The sequence below is a fragment of the Onychostoma macrolepis genome, chromosome 19 (assembly GCF_012432095.1).
Source record: "Onychostoma macrolepis isolate SWU-2019 chromosome 19, ASM1243209v1, whole genome shotgun sequence".
Taxonomy (NCBI): Eukaryota; Metazoa; Chordata; class Actinopteri; order Cypriniformes; family Cyprinidae; genus Onychostoma; species Onychostoma macrolepis.
The window spans coordinates 32,771,831-32,782,813 of record NC_081173.1 but is presented as its reverse complement, the minus strand read 5'-3'; the positions used below and the strand labels follow the sequence as shown (position 1 = coordinate 32,782,813).

Sequence of the window (10,983 nt, the reverse complement as noted above, 5' to 3'; positions counted from 1 at the left end):
TGTAAGTTGTTTTGGATAAAAGCATCTGCCAAATGCAGGAATGTAAATGTTCACCAGACAACAACTAAGAAACCCAGAGGCATCTTTCACAGACGAGCACGTGCGTGAACCACATGTAATGAATGTAGTACGCCATACAATCACCGTGTGGGTGTAAAACCACAGTGATATAAAAGATGATTGAGTGCATGCAGTGCTATGCTGTAATCATGGTATAAATCAGTACAGTAATAGTAGCCAGAAATACACTGTGGCTGAGAGAGTCTGAAGCACGCGAGCGCTGCAGCATCAGGAAACCCACCAGAAACTTAATACAGAGAGGATTTCCTCAATAACAGCAGGAAGTTTTTTAATGGTTGCTATCTGGTTTCTTGCAGATCTGATGGCGATGCCGTCTGGACAAGATGCTCTCTCATGCTGCAGAAGAGATTTCACCAACAGCTCGTCCTCCTTTGAGCTGAGTGACCGTCCAGGCCCGAGCTGTGACACGCAGTGGAGCGCTGACGTGAGTCTGACCGTCACGAGTGGAGCCCATTCCTGACACATATGAAGAAATTAACTTAACTATGACATAAACGGAGAAAATTATGATATACAAGGTTATAATTATGAGATTAAAAAGTAAAAAATTATGAGATAACATCAGAATTATGACAAAAGTCAATTATGAGATTTAAAAAAAATCATAATTTTGGCATAAAAATTCAAAATTCATAATTATGAGATAAAAAGCCATAATTGTGAGACAAAAAACAGAGAGAGATAATGTTATAATTCTAAGTCAATTATGAGATCAAAAGTCAAGATTATGACATACAAAGTCAAAATTATGAGATAAAATTCTAAATTATGAGAATATCATAATTATGACAAAGTCATGAAATAAAAAGTTATTATGAGATAAAAAAGTCAGAATTATGACATACAAAGTCATGATTATGACACACTAATCCATAATTATGAAACGAAGAAGTTGAAATTATGACATAAAAGGGAAATTCTGATATATTAAGTCAATTATGAGACAAAACGTTGAAATATTGAGATAAAAATAATCATGAGGAAAAAGTCATACTTATGATATAGAAAGTCTAAATGATGACAAACTAAGTCATAATTGTGAGAAAAAAAATCTAATTTATTACAAAAGGTCATAATTATGACAAAAACAGAAATTTATGACATATTATTTCAAAATTATGAGGTGAAAAGTGTTAAAATTTTGATATAAAAAATCAAATGTAATAAAACTTGAAATTACTATTTTTTTAATGTTATTTTATATCATATTTCAACTTTTTTGTTATGATTATGATTCACCAAAGCATGATGTTTTTCTTGGAAATGGGCTTCATTAGAGCTCGAGAAGTATCTTTAGCTTCTGATGTTTTATTCAGTGTTTATCAATCAGAAGATAAATATACCATGAAACTCTTCTGAGGCCTGAAGCTGTATATGAAGGCTTTATGATCTGTAGGGTACAGCGGTGGTTGATGAGTCTGGAGGAGTGGATGAGAGCAGAGTTCATCACGCAGGATCTCAGAGCATCATTCTGAGAGGAAACCACACTCGTGTGATCTTCCGGATGGACTGCGCTCTGAAGGTGAGGAGCTCTGTTCAGTCCATCAAATCAATGTGTGATATAAACACTGTGATCACAAACGTTTATAAAACAACACGTGTTTCTCATGTCTTCTCACCTGCGTCTCTCTGCAGAAATCTATGGAAGTGTATTGTAATGGTGAGTGCAAAAATAATTTACTGTATGAAAATCAAATCTGTGGTGTTTCATTTCCCCAAACTTCTGTATTAAATGTGCAATTTTAGGGTTGGTAAGATTTTTTTCAATTTTTTTTTTTTTCAAATAAGTCACTTATGCTCAGCAAGCCTGCATTTGTATTTGATCAAAAATAAATTGTAATAATATTTCTCTGTTTTTACTTTAAAACAGTTGTTTTCTATGTGAGAATCTGTTAAAGTGTAATTTATTTCTGTGATGCGCAGCTGTATTTTCAGCATCATTACTGCAGTCTTCAGAGTCACATGATCTTCAGAAATCATTCTAATAGAAACATTTCTGATTATTATCAATGTTGAAAACAGTTGTGCTGCACAATATTTTTGTGGATTCACAGATGAATAGAAAGTTCAAAAGAACAGCATTTATTTGAAATAGAAATCTTTTAGAACATTATAATGTCTTTACTCTCACTTTTGATCACTTTAATGCGTCCTTGATGAAGAAGAATATTAATTTACCATTCAGTCCTTGAATGGTAGTATACTGTATATCATTAAGGGTAAAATATATTATGGGTATTTAATTAGATAATATCATTGTTAATATAACACATAGTAGATGATGACGTGATTATTGTATATGAGCTTATATTCATTATGACTGAGCTCTACTGTCTGTTCCATCAGTTCTCTGTCGGTCTTCAGATGAATTCAGCCCAACTACAGGTGAGTCTGACGGTAATATTATAATTATGGCATGGCTCTATGAAAGAAAAATATCTGAATACTTAATTCACACTTAAAAATGACATTTATTGTAAAGAAAGATGCAACAAGGTATGAGAAGATAAAACAATACATGTTTGTTTTTCAGAAATGCAGCACACACGCCGTCCGAATAATGCTGCAAACAGAAGCACTTCTGATGGCATCATCTTCATCATCTTCATCATCTTCATTTTTGTCACCTAGTTTTATTGGGTGAGAATAAAATAAGAGAAAATGACCGTGTCTGATATACAGTAGCAGCAGTGATGTGAAAGTGAATCATTTGGCCTTTCGCTGCTTGTTTCAGATCATTTCTGTGGGTTTTGTGGAGACTTTGGATTCTGTGACGTGGAGACCAGACCCAGAGATGAACCACAAAAACACTGCAGAAATCACAACAGACCATGCTAGAAATATATCTGTCTATGTCATACATGAAACTATAATTTTAGTGAATAAAATTATTATTAATTTTTATTTGTTAAATATATAAAACATAAACTATGTGTGTGTGTGTGTATATATATATATATATATATATATATATATATATATATATACACACACACACACACACACACACAGGTGCATCTCAATAAATTAGAATGTCGTGAAAAAGTTCATTTATTTCAGTAATTCAAGTCAAATTGTGAAACTCGTGTATTAAATAAATTCAGTGCACACAGACTGAAGTAGTTTAAGTCTTTGGTTCTTTTAATTGTGATGATTTTGGCTCACATTTAACAAAAACCCACCAATTCTCAACTAATTAGAATATGGTGACATGCCAATCAGCTAATCAACTCAAAACACCTGCAAAGGTTTCCTGAGCCTTCAAAATGGTCTCTCAGTTTGGTTCACTAGGCTACACAATCATGGGGAAGACTGCTGATCTGACAGTCGTCCAGAAGACAATCATTGACACCCTTCACAAGGAGGGTAAGCCACAAACATTTATTGCCAAAGAAGCTGGCTGTTCACAGAGTGCTGTATCCAAGCATGTTAACAGAAAGTTGAGTGGAAGGAAAAAGTGTGGAAGAAAAAGACGCACAACCAACCGAGAGGATTATGAGGATTGTCAAGCAAAATCCATTCAAGAATTTGGGTGAACTTCACAAGGAATGGACTGAGGCTGGGGTCAAGGCATCAAGAGCCACCACACACAGACGTGTCAAGGAATTTGGCTACAGTTGTCGTATTCCTCTTGTATTCCTCCATCTGCTGGTGTTGGTCCATTGTGTTTTTTGAAAACCAAAGTCACTGCACCCGTTTACCAAGAAATTTTGGAGCACTTCATGCTTCCTTCTGCTGACCAGCTTTTTAAAGATGCTGATTTCATTTTCCAGCAGGATTTGGCACCTGCCCACACTGCCAAAAGCACCAAAAGTTGGATAAATGACCATGGTGTTGGTGTGCTTGACTGGCCAGCAAACTCACCAGACCTGAACCCCAGAGAGAATCTATGAGGTATTGTCAAGAGGAAAATGAGAAACAAGAGACCAAAAAATGCAGAAATGCATCAAGAGCCACCACACACAGACGTGTCAAGGAATTTGGCTACAGTTGTCGTATTCCTCTTGTATTCCTCCATCTGCTGGTGTTGGTCCATTGTGTTTTTTGAAAACCAAAGTCACTGCACCCGTTTACCAAGAAATTTTGGAGCACTTCATGCTTCCTTCTGCTGACCAGCTTTTTAAAGATGCTGATTTCATTTTCCAGCAGGATTTGGCACGTGCCCACACTGCCAAAAGCACCAAAAGTTGGATAAATGACCATGGTGTTGGTGTGCTTGACTGGCCAGCAAACTCACCAGACCTGAACCCCAGAGAGAATCTATGAGGTATTGTCAAGAGGAAAATGAGAAACAAGAGACCAAAAAATGCAGATGAGCTGAAGGCCACTGTCAAAGAAACCTGGGCTTCCAGACCAGCTCAGCAGTGCCACAAACTGATCACCTCCATGCCACGCCGAACTGAGGCAGTAATTAAAGAAAAAGGAGCCCCTACCAAGTATTGAGTACATATACAGTAAATGAACATACTTTCCAGAAGGCCAACAATTCACTAAAAATGTTTTTTTTATTGGTCTTATGAAGTATTCTAATCTGTTGAGATAGTGAATTGGTGGGTTTTTGTTAAATGTGAGCCAAAATCATCACAATTAAAAGAACCAAAGACTTAAACTACTTCAGTCTGTGTGCATTACATTTATTTAATACACAAGTTTCACAATTTGAGTTGATTTACTGAAATAAATGAACTTTTCCATGACATTCTAATTTATTGAGATGCACCTGTATATATATATATATATAATCTATAATCTATATAAAATATTATATTATGTTATATTATATTATATTACATTATTACTAATTATATTATATTACATTATACTAATTATACATAGTTTTTACATTTGAGAGAAACCTCTTAAATGTGTTCTTTATATTATGCATTCAATGACAAATTGAATGTATAAAGAAGAACATTATTTCTTATTTGTATTAAATGCTGAAAGAATTATGTTATGTTATATATTATATTATATGAATTAAAATATTAATTGATTATATATACTTTTTACAGAAACTTCAACTTGTCCGTGGAATTTTATATTTGATGCCAAATTGAATGCAAAAATTCAAACATTATGAAAGTAAATCAGGATTTTAATGTGTTCACTCTCTTTTCTCCTGGTAAAATAAATCTGATCTATGAATCAGTTTTTCTGTGTCATGTATTCTCTGTATTTCTCTATTCTCTGTAGTTTCTGTGTTTCTCTGTTCTGCTGTTTAACTGCTGAATTTAAAAACTGATTTCATCGGACATTAAAAGTCTTTATTGCTTCAGATTGCTGTCTGTGTCTGAATAATTCTAAACCTTAGATGCCGTATTTCATTTATTCATGAATAATAGCATGGTTTACAGCATCAGTTTGGTTAGATTGAACACTCACCGCTGATGTCTCTGCTGAGTTCAGAGACGCGCTCGCAGACGCTCCTGCTGAGTCTCTCGATGATGTCTAACATAAAGCTGAAATCAGCCGCGTTATACACGTGTGTCTCCTCCGGCGGGGAGGCAATGGCTCTCAGCTCATTCTCATCCGCGTTCTTCACTCCTGCAGATTCACACAGTCAGAAAGTTCTAAAGTACTTACAAGACTGTATTTAAGTCAGAGCTGGTTTTGTTCTGGTACCGATAACAAACAGCTCGATCCCAGCATCTCTGAGTCTCTGAGCAGGAGAAAGAACATCGTCCTGTGATTTCCCATCCGTGATCAGAATCACAATCTTAGGAACATCAGGCCTGGATCCAGATTCAGCTTTGAAGCTGTTCTCCAGAATATACGTCAGAGCACGACCTGGAGAAACACACACACACACACACTATGTGTGAGAGTGTATGTCTTTCTGTGTGTGTGTGTGTGTGTGTGTGTGTGTTTGTGAGTGTGTGTATGTGTGTATGTGTGTGTATGAACCTGTGAGTGTGTTTCCTCCTTTATAAGGCAGATTCTTCACGGCATCGATCACGGCTCCTTTAGAGCTGTGAGTGTTCAGATTCCACTCAATCCATGAATCCTTGCTGTACAGCACCAAACCTGAACACACACACACACACACACACACTTGTGTATGTGACCTGAGCTGGCAGAATGAGTGTGAATGTGCACAGGATAACGTTCAGCTGGAACATCGAAAAAAGTGAAAAATTATGATTTTGGTTGAATTTGGGGTTTTCACAAAAATTAGTTCATCAAGCTCTCATCTAATGATATCAGTTTTAATAATGAATTTATTTGTAATGAACACACTAAAGGGATTTCACATTTGTTTTTCTGTTTTCTTACTTGAATGCTTCTGTTTAAATGTAAAAAGTAATATTAAGAAACTAACTTGAGAAAAAGATGCAACATTGCTAGGTGATTTTGCTTTCCCTTACCAAAAAGTAGTATACTTCAAGTTTATTTGATTAAGTATACTTAAGTAAAGTTCAAGTATATTTTTTAAGTATGCTTTATGTAGTAAGTATACAAATATGAGTTGTAATATATGAGTATCCTAAGGGGCTTGACAAGAGAGGTAATCCAAAACGTGAGCGAGAGTCCAGTCAGGGGAAAACAATCCGAACAAAGGCAAGGCAAGGCTAGGCGAGGCGAGGCGAGACAAGGCAAGGCTAGGAAAACTAACGGGGCTCTGTAGGGCAGCGATAATGCATACAATACTCGGCGACGAGGGAGAGAAAGTCCGTGGCTTAAATAGGGTATGTGATCAGTGTGATTGGTACAGCTGTGTGCGTGTGATCAGGTGAGCGTGTGATTGGTGAGATGGCTGATGGGAAACACAATCCATTGTGATGTGTGGTGTGAAAGTCAAAGTGGTGAGCGAGTGACCTCTGGTGTTGAATGAACGGAAGTGCAGACCAGATTCGTGACATGAGTGTACTAGTAGTATACTTGTAAGTGTACTATTTCAATACTCCTTGGGACTAAATTGGCCCACTTTTTAGTATATGAATGTATACTTTAAGTATAACAGTAGTAAACTTTGAGTACACAACTAGTTTACATCAATGTTTTTAGCTTGTACTGCAACTATACTAAAAGTGAACTTATAGGTATACTGATAGTTTACTAATTAAATACTTGTAGTAGCATTTATAGTACACTTTGAAGTATAGTCTCAGTAAACTACTAGTTTAGTAGTTTTATACTGCAAGTATACTCGTAAGTTTTCTTTAAGTAAACTTTACATCATACTTTAAGAACAGGGTATCTGCTTGTAAATAATTAAAAACAAAAAAACATTTTATTCTAGTTTCATGCATTCTTTTTTTAAACAATTGAATGTGGGTAAGTTTCATAAATAAAAAAAAAAACAACATTTTGAACAAAAAGCTGAAAAAAGACAAAAAAATTCAGAATGATAATCAAAACGGCCTGCTGTCTTTGGTGGTTGTGGGGCCCGCCGTTTTTTAGTTGATATATGGGGGCTTGCAGCGAACGAGTGGGAGAGTTTGGTCCCAGCATACACCAGTTCCTCCATTTTCTGTGAGAAGCTTAGAAGTGGAGATTTTGGAGAGAGGGATAGTGTGTCTGGCGAGCGGGGCTCTGGCTCTGGTGTTTCCGGTGGCTGTGATATGTTGTCCTGGCTTCCCTGGTTGTTTTCCAGATAGTTGTCCTTGGGTGCTGAGTCTTGGAGCTGATGTAGTACGTCACAGTCTGTCTGTGAAGAGCTCGTTGGGCAGGGCTCAGCCAGGATAGTTTCCATGAGGAAAGTTTGTTTTGGCTGCGTGGTGTTATCGGTGTCCTTGTGGGATGTGTCAACAACAAGATGACTCTGAGGCTGACATTAAGTCCTGTGGTCACTCATATTCTGTCCAGGTGTATGCGTGCCATCCAGGCCGAGTGGATTGGCACACACCACTGAAGGATGACGGAGGGAGAAATAGATATTGTCCTTTAGCACTCTCGCACCAAGTTTGTTTGGGTGGAAGCCGTCCAGTTTAAACAGTTGTCTATGGCCCCAGAAAATATTGAAGTTGTCGATGAAGTTGACTCCTTTTGTACTGCAGGTTCTTTGTAGCCATGTATTCAGCCCAAGCAGCCGTGAAAACATGTTAGTTCCTCTTGCTGGGAGTGGTCCACTGATGAACGACTGAACTTCAAGTCTTTGAAGTGTTTCAAAGAGTTCACTGAAATCCTTCTTAAGCAGTTCTGACTGCTCTTTCTGAATATCGTTCTTCCCCACATGGATGATGATTAGATTTGCAATCTTGTGCTTCATCAGAATGTTCCGAAGTTCCTTGTTCACATCAGAGACGGTTGCTTGAGGAAAGCAGCATGTAGTTGTAGTCCTGCTACTGATGTTTCTGATAATAGAGTCGCCCACTATCAGAGTCCTGGGCTCGGCTGTGCTCTGAGCTGAGTGCCGCTGTCTGCTCGACCTCGAGCGCCTGTTAGTAGCGATGTTAGCTGCTGGCTGATACGATCCATGTTTTGTCACATTTGGGGATTCCTCACCCACATTCATTAATGCTTCAAATCGGTTCTCAAGATGTATAGGGGGTTGTAAAATGCCAGTGTTTACAAGTCTTGTCATAGCCGTATCTGGGGTAGAGGATGCTACCGCAGCAATACGAGATACTCGTGACAATCTGATGTCTCGAGTGCCTTTGGGTCTTGCTCCCTGTTTGTGCCATCGATTAGTCTGTCGATCAGCTTGTTCTTCTACACTTTGTATATACTGTTGAGATTCACTAGATTCATAGGACTCACCGGCTGTATGCTGCGGGGGTCCGTGATGACGATCTGCTGTGTGTTCCACCTGTTTTGGAGGTCCAGCAAGTAACTTTGTTTCAAGAACCGCAATCCTTTGTAGAAGTCTGTGGCAGTTCATGCAGCAAGTAGATTCCACAAGCGGCATTTTCTTTCCCGTCTGTTTGAATGTAGGCAGCTGTGTTTTCCTGTCTCCGGAATGTAAACTGGTGGCAGTGGGAGGCAAAGAGTCTTCTTTTTCTAAAAACTGTGTTGTTTGAGCACTGTGCTGATATGCTGAAGTTAAAATCTTAGAGAAATCTGAGAAAAGTGCATAAATAGGGAGCGAAGCGCAGAGCAATAAGCAGTAGCGTCCGAACAGTAGCGAAGCCGGAAGCAGAAGCCACTGTGCAGAACTGAGTGGCTCTTTAAAATGCAAACTTTCGTCATCTGAGTCACTCCGAGAAGAGTCCACGCTGTCTTCACCTGTGTAAAGAATTGGATTATGAACGTGATATTGCATAGCTTGTCAGTGAACTACGGCTCTGTGTAGTAAATGCTGCTTCATCTGAAAGCAGCTGATGGAGATTTACTACTAATCACGGAACCGGCTTTACTGACGAGATGCGCATGACAATCAAATTTGATTAATTGCACAGCCCTAATATATTGTTATACCCTGCATTGTTTTGAATGTTGAACAATTGTATCAATATATATGTATGTTGAGTGAGGCTAAAAGAGTGGAACAAAAGTCTCAGTTCAAATGAATCAATAAGGACTGACTCAGAGAAGACATCAATAAAAGCTTGTGCACTCTCAGAAATAAAGGTACAGAAGCTGTCACTGGGGCTGTACCCTTTCAAAAAGGTACATGTTTGTACCTAAAGGGTCCATTTTGGTACTTTAAAAGTACATATTAGCAGAGGCGGACAATCCAGGGGTCAGAAAGTAAAAGTCCTGCCATATTTTTGTTCCACCCATGAACTCAGCAGCTGATTTCACCAGAGGAGGAACCAAGTCATTCCTTTCAAGTCACAAGCAAGTCTCAAGTCAAATCCCAAGTCCTCAAAGAGTTAAAGTTAATGAGATAATTAAGTTTCTAATTAAATGATGATTGTGCATTAGTGATGAACACCTGCTGTTATTGAGAATTACAGAGGATCAGATATTAATGTTTTATTGGTTAAAATTGTAACACCTAACTTTTGATGCCACATAAAGATTGAGGGACCACGGAGACCAATTCATTTCAGTGAGCCATGTGTATTAAATGCAAGTTGTAGATCACACATTCACATCAACAAGTCCAAACATCAGCACATAAAGTCTTCCAGATTTGAAAGAAAGAAACATCAGTTAAATCCAGCAAGTCCATCAGTTCATAGATATAACCATAAGTAGCATTTTGACATAATTAAATCCGTCTTTAGAGTGGAAAATGAGACCAGCAGTTCTTAAGTGAAGCAATGCGGAATCTGAATCCCCAAACAATTCCTCCGTTTGTTGACCATAAAATACGATGAATAGATGGGTTGGATTAAGACAATTAGTCCCTTTTGTCTAGGTCCTGTTTATATCAGTGCTGTTTCCTCTCTCCAACCAGAACCCTCTGCATTTAAACAAACATACAATCAACCAACACGTGTTTAGTGCTAACCCATGACAAAAATTATATATACACAAACTCTACATATGTACAAAGCAATACCTTACTTACATTTGAGAGTAAGAACAAATTGTTCCTCAAATCAGGGCACCAACAAAGGCCAGCAAAGGAGAAGCCATTACATGTACTTGGCACACTACTTCCTGCCTAATGCTACTTCTTTCCCCCCTTTTTAGGCAAATGAGCAACTCAGAATACAGAGCGCCCCTTAATGATAGGGCATAACTATAACATGGAAAAAAAAGAACTACTAGGAACTAATGTGACAGTAAAACTGTTACAAAATGATGCCACCATCATGGAGATCAGTGTTTGCTTTAGTTGGGCTCTTGGCCTTTGACTCTTGTGTTAGATCTCTCTTTGCAGCATTACATGTGTTGCTGTAAAGTAAAGCGATCAGGGCTGCACAATGAGCAACCATGCTTTTACAGCTGTACTGATTGTTTGTTTTTTTCTTCTTTATGTTGTATGTTTAGGTTTTGAGAAGTCAACCCTGTGAAACAGCATGACATAATGAAGCAGTATATGAATCTCAACAATGGTGACAACCA

At 37.9% G+C, this 10,983-nt stretch overlaps 1 long non-coding RNA gene across 1 annotated transcript; it reads right to left on the bottom strand.

The window, feature by feature from the left end:
• Nucleotides 1-2,570: 2,570 nt before the first annotated feature.
• LOC131525855 (uncharacterized) lies at nucleotides 2,571-10,567 on the bottom strand. The gene is made up of 5 exons (XR_009267303.1): nucleotides 10,484-10,567; nucleotides 5,989-6,108; nucleotides 5,707-5,871; nucleotides 5,467-5,628; nucleotides 2,571-2,708 (listed from the first exon to the last, which is right to left on the bottom strand). It is a non-coding gene; the product is annotated as an uncharacterized LOC131525855 (long non-coding RNA).
• Nucleotides 10,568-10,983: the final 416 nt, after the last annotated feature.